Source organism: Lycium barbarum, chromosome 10, assembly GCF_019175385.1.
Source record: "Lycium barbarum isolate Lr01 chromosome 10, ASM1917538v2, whole genome shotgun sequence".
NCBI classification, from domain to species: Eukaryota; Viridiplantae; Streptophyta; class Magnoliopsida; order Solanales; family Solanaceae; genus Lycium; species Lycium barbarum.
Window position 1 is genome coordinate 65,750,150 of NC_083346.1, and position 20,304 is coordinate 65,770,453.

Genomic DNA, 20,304 nt, shown 5'->3' on the forward strand with positions numbered 1-20,304 from the left:
TTCTGGAAGTGTTAAGACCGGGGCTGAGGTCAATCTGCCTTTCAGCTCTTGAAAACTGCGCTCACAAGCATCATTCCATTGAAATTTAGCTGACTTCTGGGTTAGCTTCGTCAATGGGGCTGAAATAGATGAGAAGCCCTCTACGAACCTTCTATAATAACCTCACAAGCCCAGAAAACTATGAACTTCTGTAGGCGTCGTAGGCCTTGTCCAAGTCTTCACAGCTTCGATTTTCTGAGTGTCAACTTGAATGCCATCATTTGAAATAACATGGCCCAAAAATGTCATAGAATTTAACCAAAACTCACACTTTGAAAATTTTGCATATAACTCCCGGGCTCGAAGAATGCCAAGAACAATTCACAAATGATCTGCATGTTCGGATTCCGTGCGAGAATACACCAGAATATCATCAATGAATACTATCACAAATAGATCCAAAAGAGGCTTGAATACGTTGTTCATCAAATTCAAAAACACAGCCGGAGCATTAGTCAACCCAAATGACATCACTCTAAATTCATAATGACCATATCTCGTTCTAAAAGCTGTCTTGCGAATATCCACTTCTCTAACTCTCACTTGATGGTAACTCGATCTCAAATCTATTTTAGAAAACCACTTGGCACCTTGCAATTGATCGAATAAGTCATGAATCCTTGGAAGAGGATATTTGTTCTTTATCGTCACCTTGTTCAATTGCCTGTAGTCAATACACATTCGTAGAGATTCGTCTTTCTTCCTCACAAACAAGACTGGTACGCAGCGTCCACAAACGAAAGGACGTCAGTACGAAGAATGTACTGAGTATGTAAAGCATGATCAATATCAATATAGAAGCATATTAAGCAACATAAGAAATAGCATAAGATGGGAGATGGTAATATTATCGTCATAGGCACTTACTTGCCTTACATAGGATCTTTCCATTTCTAATGCGTGTTTATGTACATACATCCATATCCGTTCCATGTTTGTACTCGTATTCATATACATGCCCTTATTCACATTCATATCGTATCATATTCGTATTCATACTCGTATCCATGGCATATACGTAATCATACCATATACATAATCATATCTTATACAAAGCATTTACATAGCATACCCGACCATGCAAGATCGGTGTTTCATACCTACTTGGCCAACCAAGGCTCAAGGTTACTCATACCTGGCCCTAATAAGGCTTCAGGGTTACATCTACCTGGCCCTACCAAGGCATCAGGGTTATCCGTACCATCTGCAGAGGTGTGCGCGCATTACGTAATCATATACATACTTATTTACATATCTTACCAGGCCTCATAAGCACGAGGTTCCACAATAGTCATACATAGATACATATACATAATAGCTCATAAGCATCTTTACTATTTACATCATTAGCATAATCATCATCAACATCATCATTACTATTATCTTCATTCACCACGTTTATCTTCATAGGCTTACTCATCATACGAGGGATTTAGTACAATCGTGGCGTATCAAGAATCGTGGGCTTACTAGCTCGGAAGATCAAATCATTTGAAGGATATCATAGTCTCACAGAAGATTTAGATATTTGGCCAAAGGACCATGCCTTATGAAAGAAGGGTTAGCCTTACATACCTTTTTCGTTCAACTATTCTACACTTGCGCTTTCTCCTCGAATGCTAGCGTTTCTACCTTCATTAAAGTCATACTATCATTAGAATCGATAGCTAGCATATATGACTAAAGCTAGAGAAAATCGGACAGCATCTCCTATATTTATACGACATTTCTCCATAACGTCTATCAACTCCCAAACGTCAACAACACATTCACAATACCATAACGATAGTCATTATTCATCCACATTATCCACATTTCCCAATTTTCTTTCAATTACTCTTATCCATGGCTATAACACACAACTATGTCCATTCACGTACATTGCTCATCTCATGTTCTCAACATCATTTATAACACATTTACATCACAATACGTCAAGACTCATAACTCAATTCAAACTGTTTCTTAAAATGGCACTATTCCACATTCATGACCCATTTTGCCATACCTTTCTACAATCCAAGTATTTCAACTCTTAAATACACTAAACAACATAGAAAAAACATGAATCTTACCCTTAGATGTCGTTGGAAGAAGCCTTGGTTGACAATACCCCACTTGAGCAAAACCCTAGTTTATCTCCAATGAGATTTCTTGACTTGAATGATCTTGGATGGGTTTTCTTACTCTTGATTCACTTGGTTTATGTTGTTGATCACTAATAATCCATGAATTTGTGTGAAATAAATGTAGAGAGATGTTTTAGAGAGAAGGGGCGAAATGTGGAAATGAAATAATAAGCTTGGTCCCCTTTTTAATAACCCAAAATCTGATCTGAAATGAACAGTCGTCGAAAATGCACAGTGGTCGTAAACCTAGTTTACGGGCCGTATTCCAGTTTACGGTCCGTATTCTGTGGGCGTATTTAAGCATAACATAACTAGAAAGTATGCTGGGGATCATGGTGATTTACGATCGCAGTTTACGGGACGTATTTCAATTTACGGTCCGTATTCCAAGTCGTATTTAACCATTTGAACATTGACAGAAAGTTAAAGTTTTGGAAGTTGAAATACGACATGGCAGTATACGGGCCGTATAGCACTTTACGGTCCGTATTTCACTTTACGATCAACTGGCCAAAATGCAAACCTACAACTTTCCACATTTTCAGAACCTATAATTAGTCATTATGGAGCATAACCTATATCTTATTGCAATTGCCTTTGGAATATTACTTAAGGCCATCAATTGTCATTTCTTACTTATGAAAATATCGTATACTCGTACTCCTCACTAGTTTATTCACCTGTGCAACAACGGATGATTTTCCGAGGTGTAACATTCTTCCCCCCTTAAGAACATTCGTCCTCGAATGTTAAAGTCCTCGGGGATTCTACAAAAATTTCGCCAGAGTCTCCCCTATAATAGGGCTCTACCATCCTGTCACAAAAACCCATAATAACAATGCCTCACAGGGCCACAACATAATAGCAATAGAATTTTGCCACACACGACCCAAAAACATAAAAGAAAAACATACATACCTTAAAATCTTGACGTCTCATCTTGGATCTCTTCTAAAGGATGAAATTAATGCGGGTATCTGGATCGCATACTTTCTTCCGCTTCCCATGTCATTTCCTCTCATTTACTACTCCTCCACAGAACCTTAACAGAGATCACCTCTTTGTTTCTAAGCCTCCGTACTTGCCTATCTAGAATGGCAATGGGTACCCCTTCATAAGTCAACTTTTCTGTCACTTGCACATCACTTATTGGCACGATCTTGGTAGGATCTCCAACACACTTTCGAAGCATCGAGACATGGAAAACTGGATGGACTGACTCCAAATCCTGAGATAGATCTAACTCATAGGCCACTTTGTCGATCTTTCGCACAACCTCATAAGGTCCAATGTATCGGGGACTAAGCTTCCCCTTTTTGCCAAATCTCATAACGCCCTTTATTGGCGACACTTTAAAAAATACCCAATCTTTAACTTGGAACTCTAAGTCTCTTCGCCGATTATCCGCATAGGACTTTTGACGACTTTGGGCTGCTAACAACCGATCTTGTATGAGCTTGACTTTTTCTATTGCTTGCTGAACCAAGTCTGGTCCTATCAATCTAGTCTCTCCAGTTTCAAACCACCCAATTGGGGATCTGCACTTTCGCCCATAGAGAGCTTCATACGGTGCCATTTGAATGCTAGCATGATAACTGTTATTGTAAAAAACTTCAATGAGTGGCAAATGGTCATCCCAATTTCCTCAGAAATCTATCATACATGCCCGCAACATATCTTCAAGAGTATGAATGGTACGCTCAGCTTGTCCAGCGGTCTGCGGGTGAAATGCCATACTAAGGCTCACTTGGGTCCCTAGACCCTCTTAGAAAGACTTCCAAAAATTGGCTATAAACTGAGTCCCTCTATCTGAGATAATAGATACGGGAACACCATGGAGTCTCACTTTCTTTAAGATAAAGCTCTGCATAATCTTCTGCCACGTACGTCGTTCTGGCTGGTAAGAAATGAGCTGACTTGGTGAGTCTATCCACAATCACCCATATGGAATCATACTTACGTCGAGAACGGGGTAAGCCTGTAATGAAATCCATGTTAATCACTTCCCACTTCCAAGTTGGGATTTCTATAGCTTGCAACAATACACCCGGCTTTTGGTGCTCGATTTTCACCTGTTGACAGTTGGGACATTGAGCTAAAAATTCCGCTATATCTTTCTTCATCTCATTCCACCAATATACAGACTTAAGATCATGATACATCTTCGTCGCTCCGGGGTGAACAGAATAACGGGAGCAATGAGTTTCTCTCAATATCTGGTGGCGTAAACTTGTCACATTGGGAACGCATAATCTGCCTCGACATCGGAGAACTCCATCTCCTGAAAGATCAAATGATGACTCCTATTTCTGAGGGAGTGTATCTCTGTAATGCCTTAGCATGGAATCTTCATATTGTTGCTCTTTCACTTCTGCTACTAGCGACGAGACTGCCGAATTCTGGATAGTAGTTCCCTTGCTACCTGAGTCCGCTACTCGAACTCCTAGGCTAGCTAACTACTGGAGCTCATGAGTCATTTCTCTCCTCTCAGGTCGTACATCACACAAACTTCCTATAGACCTGCGGCTAAGAGCATCAGCTACAACATTTGCCTTTCCGGGGTGATACAAGATATCAACATCATAATTATTTAGCAATTCCAACCATCGTCGTTGCCGTAAATTCAGCTCTTTCTGCTTGAAGATATATTGTAGACTCTTATGATCTGTATAAATATCCACATAGACACCATATAAATAATGTCTCCATATCTTTAACGCATGAACCACTGCGGCCAATTCTAAATCATGGGTTGGATAATTCTGCTCATGTTTCCGCAATTGCCTTGAAGCATACGCAATCACTTTGCCATGTTGCATCAATACACAGCCTAGCCCAATGCCTGAAGCATCGCAATAAACAACATATCCTTCCAATCCCTCTGGAAGTGTCAAGACCGGGGCGGAAGTCAATCTACTTTTCAACTCTTGGAAGCTACGCTCACAAGCATCTGTCCATTGAAACTTTGCTAATTTCTGGGTCAACTTTGTGAGTGGTGCAGAAATAGAAGAAAAGCTCTCAACGAATCTCCTATAATAACCTGCTAAGCCCAGAAAACTACGAACCTCCGTAGGAGTTGTGGGCCTTGGCCAAGTTTTCACGGCCTCAATCTTTTGACTGTCCACTCGAATACCATCGGCTGCCACAATATGCCCCAGAAATACCACTAAGTTCAACCAAAACTCGCATTTAGAAAACTTTGCAAATAACTCTCGAGTTCGAAGAACTCCGAGGATAGTACGCAAATGATCCGCATGTTCTGCCGCGGATCTAGAATATACCAATATGTCATCGATAAATACGATCCCAAATAAATCCAGGAAGGGCTAGAACACATTGTTCATCAAATCCATAAATGCCGCCGGTGCATTAGTTAGCCCAAATGACATTACCCGGAACTCAAAATGACCATATCTTGTTCTGAAGGCTGTCTTAGGGATATCTTTCTCCCTAACTCTCACTTGATGATACCCGGACCTCAAATCAATCTTTGAAAACCATTTGGCGCCTTGCAATTAATCAAATAAATCATCAATCCTCGGAAGAGGATACTTGTTCTTAATCGTCACCTTATTTAATTATCGGTAATCAATGCACATTCTCAAGGAGCCATCTTTCTTTCGGATGAACAATACGGGTGCTCCCCACGGGGATGAACTAGGCCTAATAAAGCCTTTTTCAAGCAAGTCTTTCAATTGCTCCTTTAACTCTTTCAATTCTGCGGGTGCCATTCTATAAGGAGGAATAGATATAGGCTTAGTTCCTGGCAACACATCAATGGCAAAATCAATCTCCCGCTCGGGAGGAAGGCCTAGAAGCTCTTCCGGGAACACATCCGGAAATTCATTTACTACAGGAACTGACTGAAGAGTCGGCGACTCAGCTTCTACATCTTGAACCCGGACTAGATGGTAGATGCACCCTTTCGTGATCATTTTCCTTGCCTTTAAATAGTAAATAAACCTAACTTTTGGTGGCGCCGTATTTCCTTTCAATTCTAGGACTGGTTCTCCTGGAAACTGGAAACGAACCATTTTCATTCTACAATCAACATTGGCGTAACAAGAAGCCAACCAATCCATGCCCATAATAACATCAAAATCCACCATTTCTAACTCATGCAAATCAATCATGGTACGACGATCACAAATCACAATTACACAATTTCTATATACTCGGTTAGCTATTACCGATTCACCCACGGGTGTAGACACCTCAAAAGGTTTGATCGACTCCGGTTCGACTCTAAATCAACTCGCAACATACGGAGTAACATGTGACAATGTGGAGCCCGGATTAATCAAAGCATATACATCATGAGAAAATACCGATAATATACCTGCAACCACGTCAGGAGAAAACTCAAGATCTTGGCGTCCAGCCAAAGCATAAACACGGTGCTGAGGACCGCTGGAACTGGGAACTCTCCCTCTGCCTCTACCATGACCGACTGGCGCATGTGAACCTGGCCCCATAGGGCGTATAGATGCTGAAGATCCGGCTACCGACCCTGAAGGCTGGGTCCTACCTCTACCATAAACTGAGGAGCAATCACACATAATATGACCTGGTCGACCACATGAATAGCAAACATCTGAACCCATTCGGCATCGACCCCAATACAACTTCCCACACTGGGAACATCGTGGTACGGGTGGCCTTGCTTGACCTGAATCATCTCTAAACTGAGACCCCAAATAGCTTTGACTCAACCCGGAACGAGGAGGTCAATCGAATCTCTGGCCTGAAAATCGTGGAAGTGCACTAGTCATAGAATAGCCTGAGTGCCTGGAAATCTGCTGTCTGTGCCCACCTCTAAACTCACTCATCGGACCTGAAGATCTGGCCCTCTTGCTATGACCCCTATCCTGTTCGCGTTCACTTCTCTGCTGTTGTAAACTTTCTTCTAAGTTCTGAGCATGAGCCTGAATGCGTACAATATCCATATTGTCCTGAAGGGATGCAGTCAAGCACCTATCCATCAAATGTGGCCCTAGGCCTTTAACAAAGCAGTGTACTCTGTCACCCATTTCCGCTACCGTGGCCGAGGCATATCTAGCCAAAGAATTGAAGCGGAGACTATACTCTAGAGAACTCATGCTACCTTGCCTCAAATTTAAGAACTTATCGGCTCTAGCTCGCCGAACTTCCGGAGGCATATAGTGTCGGAGGAAAGCATCAACAAACTCTTGCCATACCGGGGGAGGTGCATTGGCTCCCCGTGCAGCCATCCAAACTGTGTACCATTGGATCAAGACATCTCTTAATCTATACGATGCTAACTCCACCGACTCGATGTCCGAAGCATGTATCAATCGAAGCGTCCTCAACATACCATCAATAAAATCCTGAGGGTCCTCCTCCGGCTTTGACCCAAAGAATTCCGGAGGGTTCAAAGTAATGAAGTCACGGGCTCTTGCACTAACAGCCCTGTCACCTTGCCTTGTACTTTGCCGCTGAGTCTGGGCAGCAACCAACTGAGTAAGCAAGTGTATGGCCTCTTTTACATCTTGGCCGGAAGCGTCCGGTGGAGGAGCTGGAGGTGCTAGAGCTGGGGCTGAGACTCCCTCACGCTCTTCTAATATAGGTACTGAGCGGGAGGACTGAGATTGAGCCGCACTCTGGGACTCACTTTCCTCTACTACCGGTGGCGGTGCTCTTTCAGCTCGCTTTTCTGCCACCGTCTTGCCCTTTTGGGCTGCTGTAGCCTTTCTCTTTACAGGCATTTTTGAAATACACAACACACGGTTAAGGGAGAATTTCTTATATCATAGCTCTATCACACGATTCTAATGAAGAAAGAAGGTCAATCATTCCTAAAATGTCCGCAGCTTCTTGTTTATAAGTGTGGCGCACAACACACCCATAACCAAGACTCTACTAGACATGGCTCGTAGACACACCCTAGGATTGAACTAATCTGATACCACATTTGTCACGACCCGTCTATGGGGCCGCGACGAGCGCCCGGTGCAAGCCCACCCGGGCACCCCTTGCTTACACTTATACTTACATCAAGGTGAGCCACATAATTAAACATACATTTCTATTCATCGTTCATGCTAGTCCCATTGGACGACAACGTTTTTATATCATGGTTGGCATCTATACCACGTCATTGTACATGAGCCGACAAGGCTATCAAAATGATACACAAAAATATAGGCAGACAAGGCCAGACATAGCTATCCACATACACGTATCTACGAGCCTCTAAGGGGAGTATAACATATCACATAAGTGGGACAGGACCCCGCTATACCCATAATTATATACACAAAAGAATAAGTACCCAAAAGCTATGACTCCGAATGAAATGGAGCTCTGCTATGTAGTCTCTAAGAATATAGCTATGGATCGGGCCTGTCTCCCTGTGCACCTGCGGGCATGAGGCAGCGTCCACAAACGAAAGGACGTCAGTACGAAGAATGTACCGAGTATGTAAAGCATGATCAATATCAATATAGAAGCATATTAAGCAACATAAGAAATAGCACAAGATGGGAGATGGTAATATCATCGTCATAGGCACTTACTTGCCTTAGATAGGATTTTTCCATTTCTAATGCGTGTTTACGTACATACATCCATATCCGTTCCATGTTTGTACTCGTATTCGTATACATGCCCTTATTCACATTCATATTGTATCATATTCGTATTAATACTCGTATCCACGTCATATACGTAATCATATCATATGCATAATCATATCATATACATAATCATATCTTATACATAGCATTTACATAGCATACCCGACCATGCAGGATCGGTGTTTCATACCTACTTGGCCAACCAAGGCTCAAGGTTACTCATACCTGGCCCTACCAAGGCTTCAGGGTTACATCTACCTGGCCCTACCAAGGCGTCAGGGTTATCTGTACCATCTGCAGAGGTGTGCACACATTACGTAATCATATACATACTTATTTACATATCTTAATTACCCGGCCTCATAAGCTCGGGGTTCCATAATAGTCATACATAGATACATATACATAATAGCTCATAAGCATCTTTACTATTTACATCATTATCATAATCGTCATCAACATCACCATTATTATTATCGTGATTCACCACGTTTATCTTCATAGGCTTACTTATCATACGAGGGATTTAGTACAATCGTGGCGTATCAAGAATCGTGAGCTTACTAGCTCGGAAGATCAAATCATTTGAAGGATATCATAGTCTCATAGAAGATTTAGATATTTGGACAAAGGACTATGCCCTATGAAAGAAGGGTTAGGCTTACATACCTTTTTCATTCAACTATTCTACACTTGCGCTTTCTCCTCCAATGCTAGCGTTTGTACCTTAATTAAAGTCATGCTATCATTAGAATCGAGAGCTAGCATATATGACTACAGCTAGAGAAAATCGGACAGCATCTCCTTTATTTATACGACATTCCTCCATAACGTCTATCAACTCCCAAACGTCAACAACACATTCACAATACCATAACGATAGTCATTATTCATCCACATTATCCACATTTCTCAATTTTCTTTCAATTACTCATATCTATGGCTATAATACACAACTATGTACATTCACGTACATTGCTCATCTCATGTTCTCAATATCATTTATGACACATTTACATCACAATACGTCAAGACTCATAACTCAATTCAAACTGTTTCTCAAAATGGCACTATTCCACATTCATGACCCATTTTACCATACATTTCTACAATCCAAGTATTTCCACTCTTGAATACATTAAAAAACATAGAAATACCGTGAATCTTACCTTAGATGTCGTAGAAACAAGCCGTGGTTGATAATACCCCACTTGAGCAAAACCATAGTTTATCTCCAATGAGATTTCTTGACTTGAATGAACTTTGATGGGTTTTCTTACTCTTGATTCACTTGGTTTATGTTGTTGATCACTAATAATCCTTGAATTTGTGTGAAATAAATGTAGAGATGTTTTAGAGAGAAGGGGTGAAATGTGGAAATGAAATAATAAGCTTGGTCCCCTTTTTAATAACCCAAAATCTGATCTGAAATGAACAGTCGTCGAAAGTGCACAGTGGTCGTAAACCCAGTTTACGGGCTGTATTCCAGTTTACGGTCCGTGTTCTGTGGGCGTATTTAAGCATAACAGAACCATAAAGTATGCTGGGGATCATGTTGATTTACGATCGCAGTTTACGGGCCGTATTTCAATTTACGGTCCGTATTCCAAGTCGTATTTAACCATTTGAACATTGACAGAAAGTTGAAGTTTTGGAAGTTGAAATACGACATGGCAGTATACGGGTCGTTGCCACTTTACGGTCCGTATTTCACTTTACGTTCAACTGGCCAAAATGCAAACCTGCAACTTTCCACATTTTCAGAACCTATAATTAGTCATTATGGAGCATAACCTATCTCTTATTGCAATTGCCTTTGGAATCTTACTTAGGGCCATCAATTGTCATTTCTTACTTATGAAAATATCGTATACTCGTACTCCTCACTAGTTCATTCACTTGTGCAATAACGGAGGATTTTCCGAGGTGTAACAAAAAGAAATCAGAGAAAAGTGATATGGCAAAGTAATAACACTTTGTGATTTGTATAATCGAGATCACGAGTGATATCTTTGGTTGGATGTAAGAGACCAAGACTATGGAAAAATGGATAACGAAATTGAACGATTGTTAGGAAAAGGATCGGCATAATGCGGATGAGAGGGGATGATCAGAATGAACAGAATAACTTTTGAAAGCGAAGAATGGATTGTATAGAGGTAATATATTCTAAAGGACAAAGCGGTATTGAGTTAAGAATAGGCTTCCTTGTGCGAGAAATAAAGGATTGATTATAAAACGGGGGGTAATAAGATAAATTGAGAAACGGAAGATGCATCTCCTATGAATATCCTATACCAAGATAGAACGAGTAAAGTATATAAAGGAATAAGTTTGAAAGAAAAATGTGGCCATGAGTTATGAGTTTACCGTATAACGATAAAGCGATAAAGCAAGGCTATCATCAATGACAAATACGATATGATTATGATTAGTTTTGAAATCAACGTTGTGTGCGACACAAGAGTAAAATAGTATGAGGCATAAGGGGTATTAGTTGCGCATGAGACCCAGATCCTTGAAAATAAAGATGGCTAGTTTATGGGAAAATGCATTTACAATTACTATAAGTCGATTACGGGAAAGAGAGGAATAACTTGAGATGGGAAGAAAAGGGAAAGATGACGCTATGAGTGAACTCTGAGTATCGAAGAATGGGATTAGTGACATTGCATGGATGGTACAGATAGCTAGACATACTACTAGTTCAAGCATCCCTATGGGACAAAAGTTGTTAATTGGAGCGGATGTAGACATTGACTCAAAACTAACGGTTGACCTAAGTAAAATACATCCTTGTTTGGATTTCTATGTTGGTTGTATTACTTGGTTGCAAAACTGCAAGATGAGTATGTTAAGACTTCACACATGAATTACCGCAGCTATAAATTATGAGAAATGGCATAAAGATGATGCAGTATAATAAGGGAATTGACGAAAGGGATATATGAATTCAAGATTGAAAGTGAGGTAACGGAGGTAATTAAGACCCTTAAGGGGGGAAGCGAGTAAGGAAAATATGTAAGGAAATACAAGTGTAGGGATTGAAACGATGAATCCTAAGATGTGACAAATATAGACTCTAAAACAAAAAGTGAGAGTTACGTAGAAATGAGTCTAATAGAGAGTAAATAAATGAACAAGAATCGAGCGGGTATCTGAGATTGTACTGAAAATCATTCGTGAAAGCCTTGAACAACATGACATTGGAAGCAAATAACTCGAGGAATATTGTAAAGGATAGCGATGCTATACTGGAATAGAGGCAAAGGAATTGACAGTAGAGTCCTTTGTTAATGATATTGCGATTTATAAATGACTAATAAGAATGGACATAAAGTTTTCTATAGTAGAATATAAGATGTGATAATCGAGGGACAAATAAAGGAAAGAAAAGAGTATGACGAGATAATTTACAACAGATAGACAAAAAAGTTTTAGTATGTATGAGATACGTAAAATAGAACGAACCAAAGGAAGGAAAGTTTACGAATAAGATTAGATGTTCATACACGAATCACTCAAGAACGGTTATGTAACCTACAAGTATTTACATGTCGAGAATGAAACCAATTGGGTACTTAAAAAGAGGAGTAAGAGGTAAGCAAGAATAGTGTGTTTGTGATACTCCGGGTCAGTTGAGGGAAAATACATGGTAAATTGAGTCGAAATGTTGAGCTAGAATTATCATTAAGGACAAATAGGACAATTACTATGAATATGATATAAGTATATGTTATATGTTTCCTACGATAGCCCTGGGGTGTGTTAGATTACTTACGAATTCGATAGGATCATTGAATAAAGGGGGTTTTACCAGAAGAATATTACGCCTTGGAACTTTCATTTTTGTATCACTGTAGTTATAGCGTATTTCCAAAAGTCTACCAAAGGGTTATGAAATTCTAGAGAATTATGAAGCCTTTAATGAGTCGACGAGGGACACCTACAACAGGATATCTCGAATTGAATTTATCTAGACTCTACAGATGTGAATCAATACCATTATGTGGAAGAAAGGGAGTGGGAGAGATTTGCAAACCGTGTGAGACTTAATACCATTATTGAGCAAGAGAAAGGATCGACGAGTCCGAGTATCGAGGAGGATCATATCCGGAAAGTGACTCACTTATATTTAGAGTATTGCAACTGAGAGTCATACTAAGAAGGAAACTCGTTTTCAATTATTCAAAAGGAATGTTATAGATAGTGCATGTCAAAGGATTAAAATGATGACTCCAAGAAGAATGTACGCTGCGGACTATGCGACCTAAATAAAGAGTGGAAGTAGACCTATAAAATTAGATGAGAGAACAAGAGGAACCAATATGCGATGGTAAACCTACCCAAAGGAAAGACAGCTCCTATTCTATAGTGTTACTGGAAAGATAACTCCAAAACAAGAAAAACTCGACCTAAGCTTCAAGCGTAGATGGATATAGTAAATTACAGTCAATTAAGGAAATAGCTAAATTGTGACCACTTTCTTTGGAAATTCTATCACGACCCGACTAGGGGCCGTGACGAGTACCCGATACTTGTACCGAGAACCCCTTATCTATCATTTTACCTTTACCTCTTAGCAAACCGTATGAACAGTACCATATTTTTTTTTTTGAACATTAACATTAGCAGCGTCATTATGAACATAGACTAGTAAACTTCGCTATCACTTTACATAGCAGCATTAAGATGCCAAATTACCACATATCTAACTGTACATAACTGACTGTGCATATCTGTCTACGAGCCTCTAGACATAGTACACTTATACATAGATAGGGCCGGGTACTGCTGTGCCCGAATATACATACGCAAAATAGTACCGCGGAAGTGGGGCTCCGGAACAACTGGAGCGCTATCAAGTGCTGCTGGTAGAGCTTCTAGGGTTCAAATCCACCTGTCTGCTGACCTGCGCGGCATGAAATGCAGTGTCCACAAGAAGGGACGTCAGTACGAATAATGTACTGAGTATGTAAGGCATGAATGAAAACATAGTAACTGAATATAGAGTGTGAATAATAACAGAATAGACATACAGAGCTTGTCCTGGAGCAGAAGTAAGCTGTACATGTGTATGCCTTGTAGGCAGATACCATGCAAGCTTAGCCCCTTTTTCAGAACACGGTGTTCCTTATTTTCGTATACAAAAAACAGTACATTTCAGTAAACGGTATCTTTTCCTCACATTTACAGACGCCGAATACATCGACTCTCCCACCCCCTCCCCAACGGTGTCCCAACATATCATATCATATATATCATACATCACATATACAGACGCCGCATACGGCTCTCCCATATCCCGCGTTCGGGCATCCCGCGTTCGGGCATCCCGCGTCCGGGATGGAATCCAGCTGAATCAGGTGGTGATAAAACAGTTGCCCTTCCCCTTTCCCCATATACATATACATACCCATACACATATACATGTATCTTATAAATAGCATGCATGGAAGCCCAAAGAAAGTCATATATCCATCGGAGTGACGTAAGGTCGGTAACCTCCGATTACATTATGGAACAACCGTAGTCGCTTTGTCTCACCTTGAAGGGACGAGTATTATAAGCCGAGGCTAGCAATGAAAAGTGTCATTATGAGAAAAACATCAAATAGGGTCATAAGGTATAGTTTCATTTACTTAGAACCTTTAGAGTAGTCATTACCTGTAATAGAATTAGGGTATCAAGATATAGTTTAACATTTGTATATTTTCCTTTTCATAACAGAACATATCGTCAACATATCTACCGTAGGCAGTTTCTCATTTTGGACTACATCGTTATCCATATAAGATCATATTCATCATTTTAGTCATGAAATCATCTTTGTCATGCTTGTCATAGGCGTATTCTTTTTTTCTTGACATCATCGTTACCACAGTCATCATGGACATAATTCCATTAGAATGGTACAGTACTTGCCGTTTAATAATCGGAACAAGGGTCAAAAGTTCTCTTTTAGATTCAACTTCGAAAAAAGTCAAACGAGTCAACAAAGGAAAACCGGAAAAACACTGGGCCCACCTCGGGTCAACTGAGGCGGCGTGACAAATTTGTGTACATTCCATTCTATGACGTCACTTATGAGGGTTTTAAGGTAGTCGGGTCCTATGTAGCAAGTTCTAGAGGCTTAGGAAGTTTTTCCAACTTTTTACACCATTTTTAGTTCAATTCTACTGAATGGGAAAGGGGAAACTTTAGGCGCGGATTCCGGAGGATAGGGTTGTCCCCGAGGCTCATATCCAACTTATTACGTCTAAGACATGCCATAGAAGGAAGGATGAAGCCTTACATACCTCTTTCCGCTCCGTATGCTATCCCGAATTCAAGACGCAAATCCGCCAAAATCTACAAATTGGTCACATTTACCAACTTTGGTTAGAGCTTTTGGAATTGGAATCTTAATGTAACATTTGTCTACCGAAATTTCGGCAGCACTTCCCCTGTAAATACTCCATCCCACCAAGTTCAACTTGGCCAATTTCAATCAACAACAACCCCGGGAATTCAACCCGGCCAAAGTATCAACAACAATGCCAACAACAATACTAACAATTCAATCAATATACAATTTCCTTCAAGACCTTCCAACGTTCATAAAACAATACTAACCTTATAATATATATTTCAACAACACCATACTAATATCATTGTCTTCTATACATGTAAGAACATAATATTCAATTTACATAAACTTCCACCAAAACCATAATTCACCCACAATGCATTTTTCACCTTCCAATTTCATTAATAACAATCATGATTTGCATCTTGCCACTTTCATTTCCATATTCACATAAACTACAATAAAGTCACATATTTTCCTATAACAACCTCACAACAAATTTTCCATAACAACAAGAACCATTTATCTTCCATATTACACTACAACTATACGGCCAACATCAAGCATACACACTACAACCTCTCCAAATTTATTCAACTTCCATTATTCCACATAGCATTCACAACAATAATAACCAAATACTAGATGAAACAATTGAAACATGATTCCTACACATACATACACATATTACACCTGACGACCACATCCCATAATATTGTTCTTCATGAATTTCATCCACTTTTGTACACTACAACATGCATAAATATTCATAACATGTAAAAGAGCACAAGTCCTCACCTTTCTTTTCCTCCACTTCTTCACTTGACTACAACTTGGCAACTTGTATGATTTTGAATTTTTCTTGCTTCAACAACAACTCCACTTTGTTAAGGACCCTCTACTTGGTAGAAAATGATTTTTGAAGGAATTTTAGTCAATTGTTTCTTGTGGAATTCCTCTTGGCCGAAATGGCCTCAAGGTTTTCTCCTTCTTTTTTTGTTCTTGCTTTTTCTTGAAAGTTCTAGAGAAATAATGAATAAGATGACTAATTAAGTCATCTTATGGACTTATAAATTTTGCTCATATGGGCTTTGGCCCATTTACTGTAGATGGCCTAAATGGCCCCTTTTTCCTCCAAGCCCATATTATTATTATTTTGTGCTTTTCATGAAAATTTAATTTTTCCACATTCCAAATTTGCCCTTCGTCTCCCTCCATATTTCCACGAGTCATATTGTGAATTTCCTTTTATGCCCTTGACCTTTCTCATTATTTCCACTTTAATATTTTCATAACAACTTATATGCCCAGCAAAGTAAAAATATGGCCTTGATTATTGTATTCCCGCGATTGTCTTGAATTATCCGATTGTACAAGAATGCGGGATATAACATCCTCCCCCCCTTTAGAACATTCGTCCTCGAATATTAATCTGGCCTCATAGTGTACCATAATACTTCGAGGAGGTCTCCTTCGTAGGTATTTCACATGTCGCTTAGGTCGCTTTTATGTCGTATGTCCATTGAGTTAGCTCCGAACGTTGGCCCTACGTTAATAAGTTCCCTTTTACTGGAGCTTGAATCGTCATAGTCCCTTTTTGGTCTAACATGTCCTCCCCCCCTTTATTAAGAGGGTCTGCACACGCCTTTGCCCTTTAGATAATCGTCGCCTTCCGCGACCTTTACAGTTGTAATTCCTTCTTCGTGGAGTCTGCCGCGTCCGTCCCCTTACTAGACATATTCCCGTATATCGCCGTATTAGGGCCTTCTAGCACCATCTAGTGCGGATTCAACATCGGTCTTACCTTGTAACATCCATACTTTTCTCCTCCATTCCCAAAGCTTTGTCATGCCTTCTCCCTTTCTGCTAGTCTAGTCCGTCTTCACTTACCCGACTTTTATAGGGTTTTTAACCACCTCATATTCTCTAATTTACTTTAGGCTACCTAATTTCACATTCATCTCTTGTTTCCCCCGTTTATGACATTTTCAGCATATTTCCCAAGGGGTCACCCATCGTGAGATTGCTCTCACCCTAGCACGCTTAACCTCGAAACTTTAATGCATTTCAGTTCCTTGGTGTTAGTATTTCCGCCTCCACTCCCTCTCACTACTTATATCACATAATATGGAACGAGTTGGGGTCTCAGCAGTTTTCTAAACGCCCGCGTAACACGTCTTTTCTTTTATTTACAGTTCTAACCTTCGCAATCTCTAGTATTCATCTTTTTACCTATGCGTATGGCTATGTTTCGTCCTAATTTCCAAATTCTTAATATGTTCAGCAATACAAAGGGCAGCGTAGGATAAGATAGAATCCGAATCAATTAACACGCATATCATAGAAGGTGCCGAAAAAGTACCTGTGGCCGCGTCTGCGGAAGGCTCAGGGTCCTGTCGTCCTGTCAATGCATATAGGCGGTGCGGAGGACCAGCTGAACTAGGTGCCCCTCCTCTACCTCGGCCGCGGCCCGCTGGAGCCTGGGAAGTCTGTCCACGAGGGCGCACGGTCGACGATGAACCAATTGCTGATCCGGCTGGCTGAGTTTGGCCTCCTTCATCCTTTAGTGGGCAGTCACGCACCAAATGGTCAGTTCGACCGCAGGCAAAACAACCACCTGTTTCCAGGTAACACTGCCCAGAGTGTGGCTTGCCACACCGAGCACATCGTGGTGGGGGCAGCCCCGTCCTGCTAAAATCAGCTCTGTACTGGGATCCTGAAGCTCTAGTACCCTGATCTGGTCCCGAATAGGCAGAGCGGTCAAATCTCCTATCCGCAAATCGAGGTGGTGCACTGGCCACTGATTGGCCTGAATGCCTAGACTGCTCTTGTGCCTGCCCCCCTCTATACTCGCTTCTAGCCCAGAAGATCTGCCTCTTTTTCTGGAACCCCTATCTGGATAACGCTCCTCTCTCCGTGACTGGTACTGTTCTTCCAGATTTTGGGCGTGGGCCTGGATGCGGGTAATAGTCATCCCATCCTGGAGTGAAGCCGTCAAGCACTCCTTAACCAAGTGTGGCCCTAGCCCGCTCACAAATCGGTGTACATGATCTCCCCTATCCGCTATCATGGCTGGGGCATACCTGGCTAACGAATTAAAACGGAGGCTGTATTCTCGAACGCTCATATTTCCCTGTCTCAGGTTCAAGAACATATCGACTCGAGCTCGTCGAACCTCTGGCGGTAAGAAATGTCGTAGAAATGCCTCTGTAAACTCCTGCCAAACCGGAGGGGGTGCATTTGCTCCCCTCGAAGATATCCAGCTGCTGTACCACAGAACTGCCACATCCCGCAGCCTGTATGAAGCCAACTCTACGGACTCCGTATCCGAAGCATGTATAATCCTCAGAGTCCTCAGCATCTCATCTATGAAACTCTGCGGGTCTTCCTCTGGTTTCGATCCATAAAACTCTGGTGGCTTCAGGGTAATAAAGTCACGAGCCCTTGCGCTTACCGCCCTGTCTCCCAGGTCTACATCTTGCCGCTGAGCCTGTGCGACAACTAACTGGTTCAATAACTAGATGGCCTCTGCCATCTGCTGGCCCGGAGCTACCGGCGGTGGGACTGGAGGTGCGGGGGCTGGAGCTGGGAATCTTTCGTGCTCTGCTGGTGCAGGGGGAGCAGGAAAGGTTTGAGGGGGAGCTTCATTATGAGATTCTCCTTCTTCTAGCTCCCGTTCAACTCTCCTTCCAGCCACTGTCTCGCCCTTCTGGGTTGCCCTAGCTTTCTTCTTCGGCGGCATTACTGAAACCATAACATAGGATTAAGAAAGGAGTATGGAAACCCGGTAGCATAGCTCTACCGCACGGTCTTAGAATACAAAGAAGGTCATATTTCCTAAATGCCCTGTATCCTCCTGTCTATAAGTGTGGCGCGCTACACACCCATAAACAAGACTCTACTGGACACGGCTCGAAGACAAACCCCTAGGACCGAACTGCTCTGATACCAATTCTGTCACGACCCGACTAGGGGCCGTGACGAGTACCCGATACTTGTACCGAGCACCCCTTATCTATCATTTTACCTTTACCTCTTAGCAAACCGTATGAACAGTACCATATTTTTTTTTTGAACATTAACATTAGCAGCGTCATTATGAACATAGACTAGTAAACTTCGCTCTCACTTTACATAGCAGCATTAAAATGCCAAAATACCACATATCTAACTGTACATAACTGACTGTGCATATTTGTCTACGAGCCTCTAGACATAGTACACTTATACATAGATAGGGCCTGGTACTGCTGTGCCCGAATATACATACGCAAAATAGTACCGCGGAAGTGGGGCTCCGGAACAACTGGAGCGCTGTCAAGTGCGGCTGGTAGAGCTTCTAGGGTTCAAATCCACCTGTCTGCTGACCTACGCGGCATGAAACGCAGCATCCACAAGAAGGGACGTCAGTACGAATAATGTACTGAGTATGTAAGGCATGAATGAAAACATAGTAACTGAATATAGAGTGTGAATAATAACAGAATAGACATACAGAGCTTGTCCTGGAGCAGAAGTAAGCTGTACATGTGTATGCCTTGTAGGCAGATACCATGCAAGCTTAGCCCCTTTTTCAGAACACGGTGTTCCTTATTTTCGTATACAAAAAACAGTACATTTCAGTAAACGGTATCTTTTCCTCACATTTACAGACGCCGAATACATCGGCTCTCCCACCCCCTCCCCAACGGTGTCCCAACATATCATATCATATATATCATACATCACATATACAGACGCCGCATACGGCTCTCCCATATCCCGCGTTCGGGCATCCCGCGTTCGGGCATCCCGCGTCCGGGATGAAATCCAGCTAAATCAGGTGGTGATAAAACAGTTGCCCTTCCCCTTTCCCCATATACATATACATACCCATACACATATACATGTATCTTATAAATAGCATGCATTGAAGCCCAAAGAAAGTCACATATCCATCGGAGTGACGTAAGGTCGGTAACCTCCGATTACATTATGGAACAACCGTAGTCGCTTTGTCTCACCTTGAAGGGACGAGTATTATAAGGCGAGGCTACCAATGAAAAGTTTCATTATGAGAAAAACATCAAATAGGGTCATAAGGTATAGTTTCATTTACTTAGAACCTTTAGAGTAGTCATTACCTGTAATAGAATTATGGTATCAAGATATAGTTTAACATTTTTATATTTTCCTTTTCATAGCAGAACAT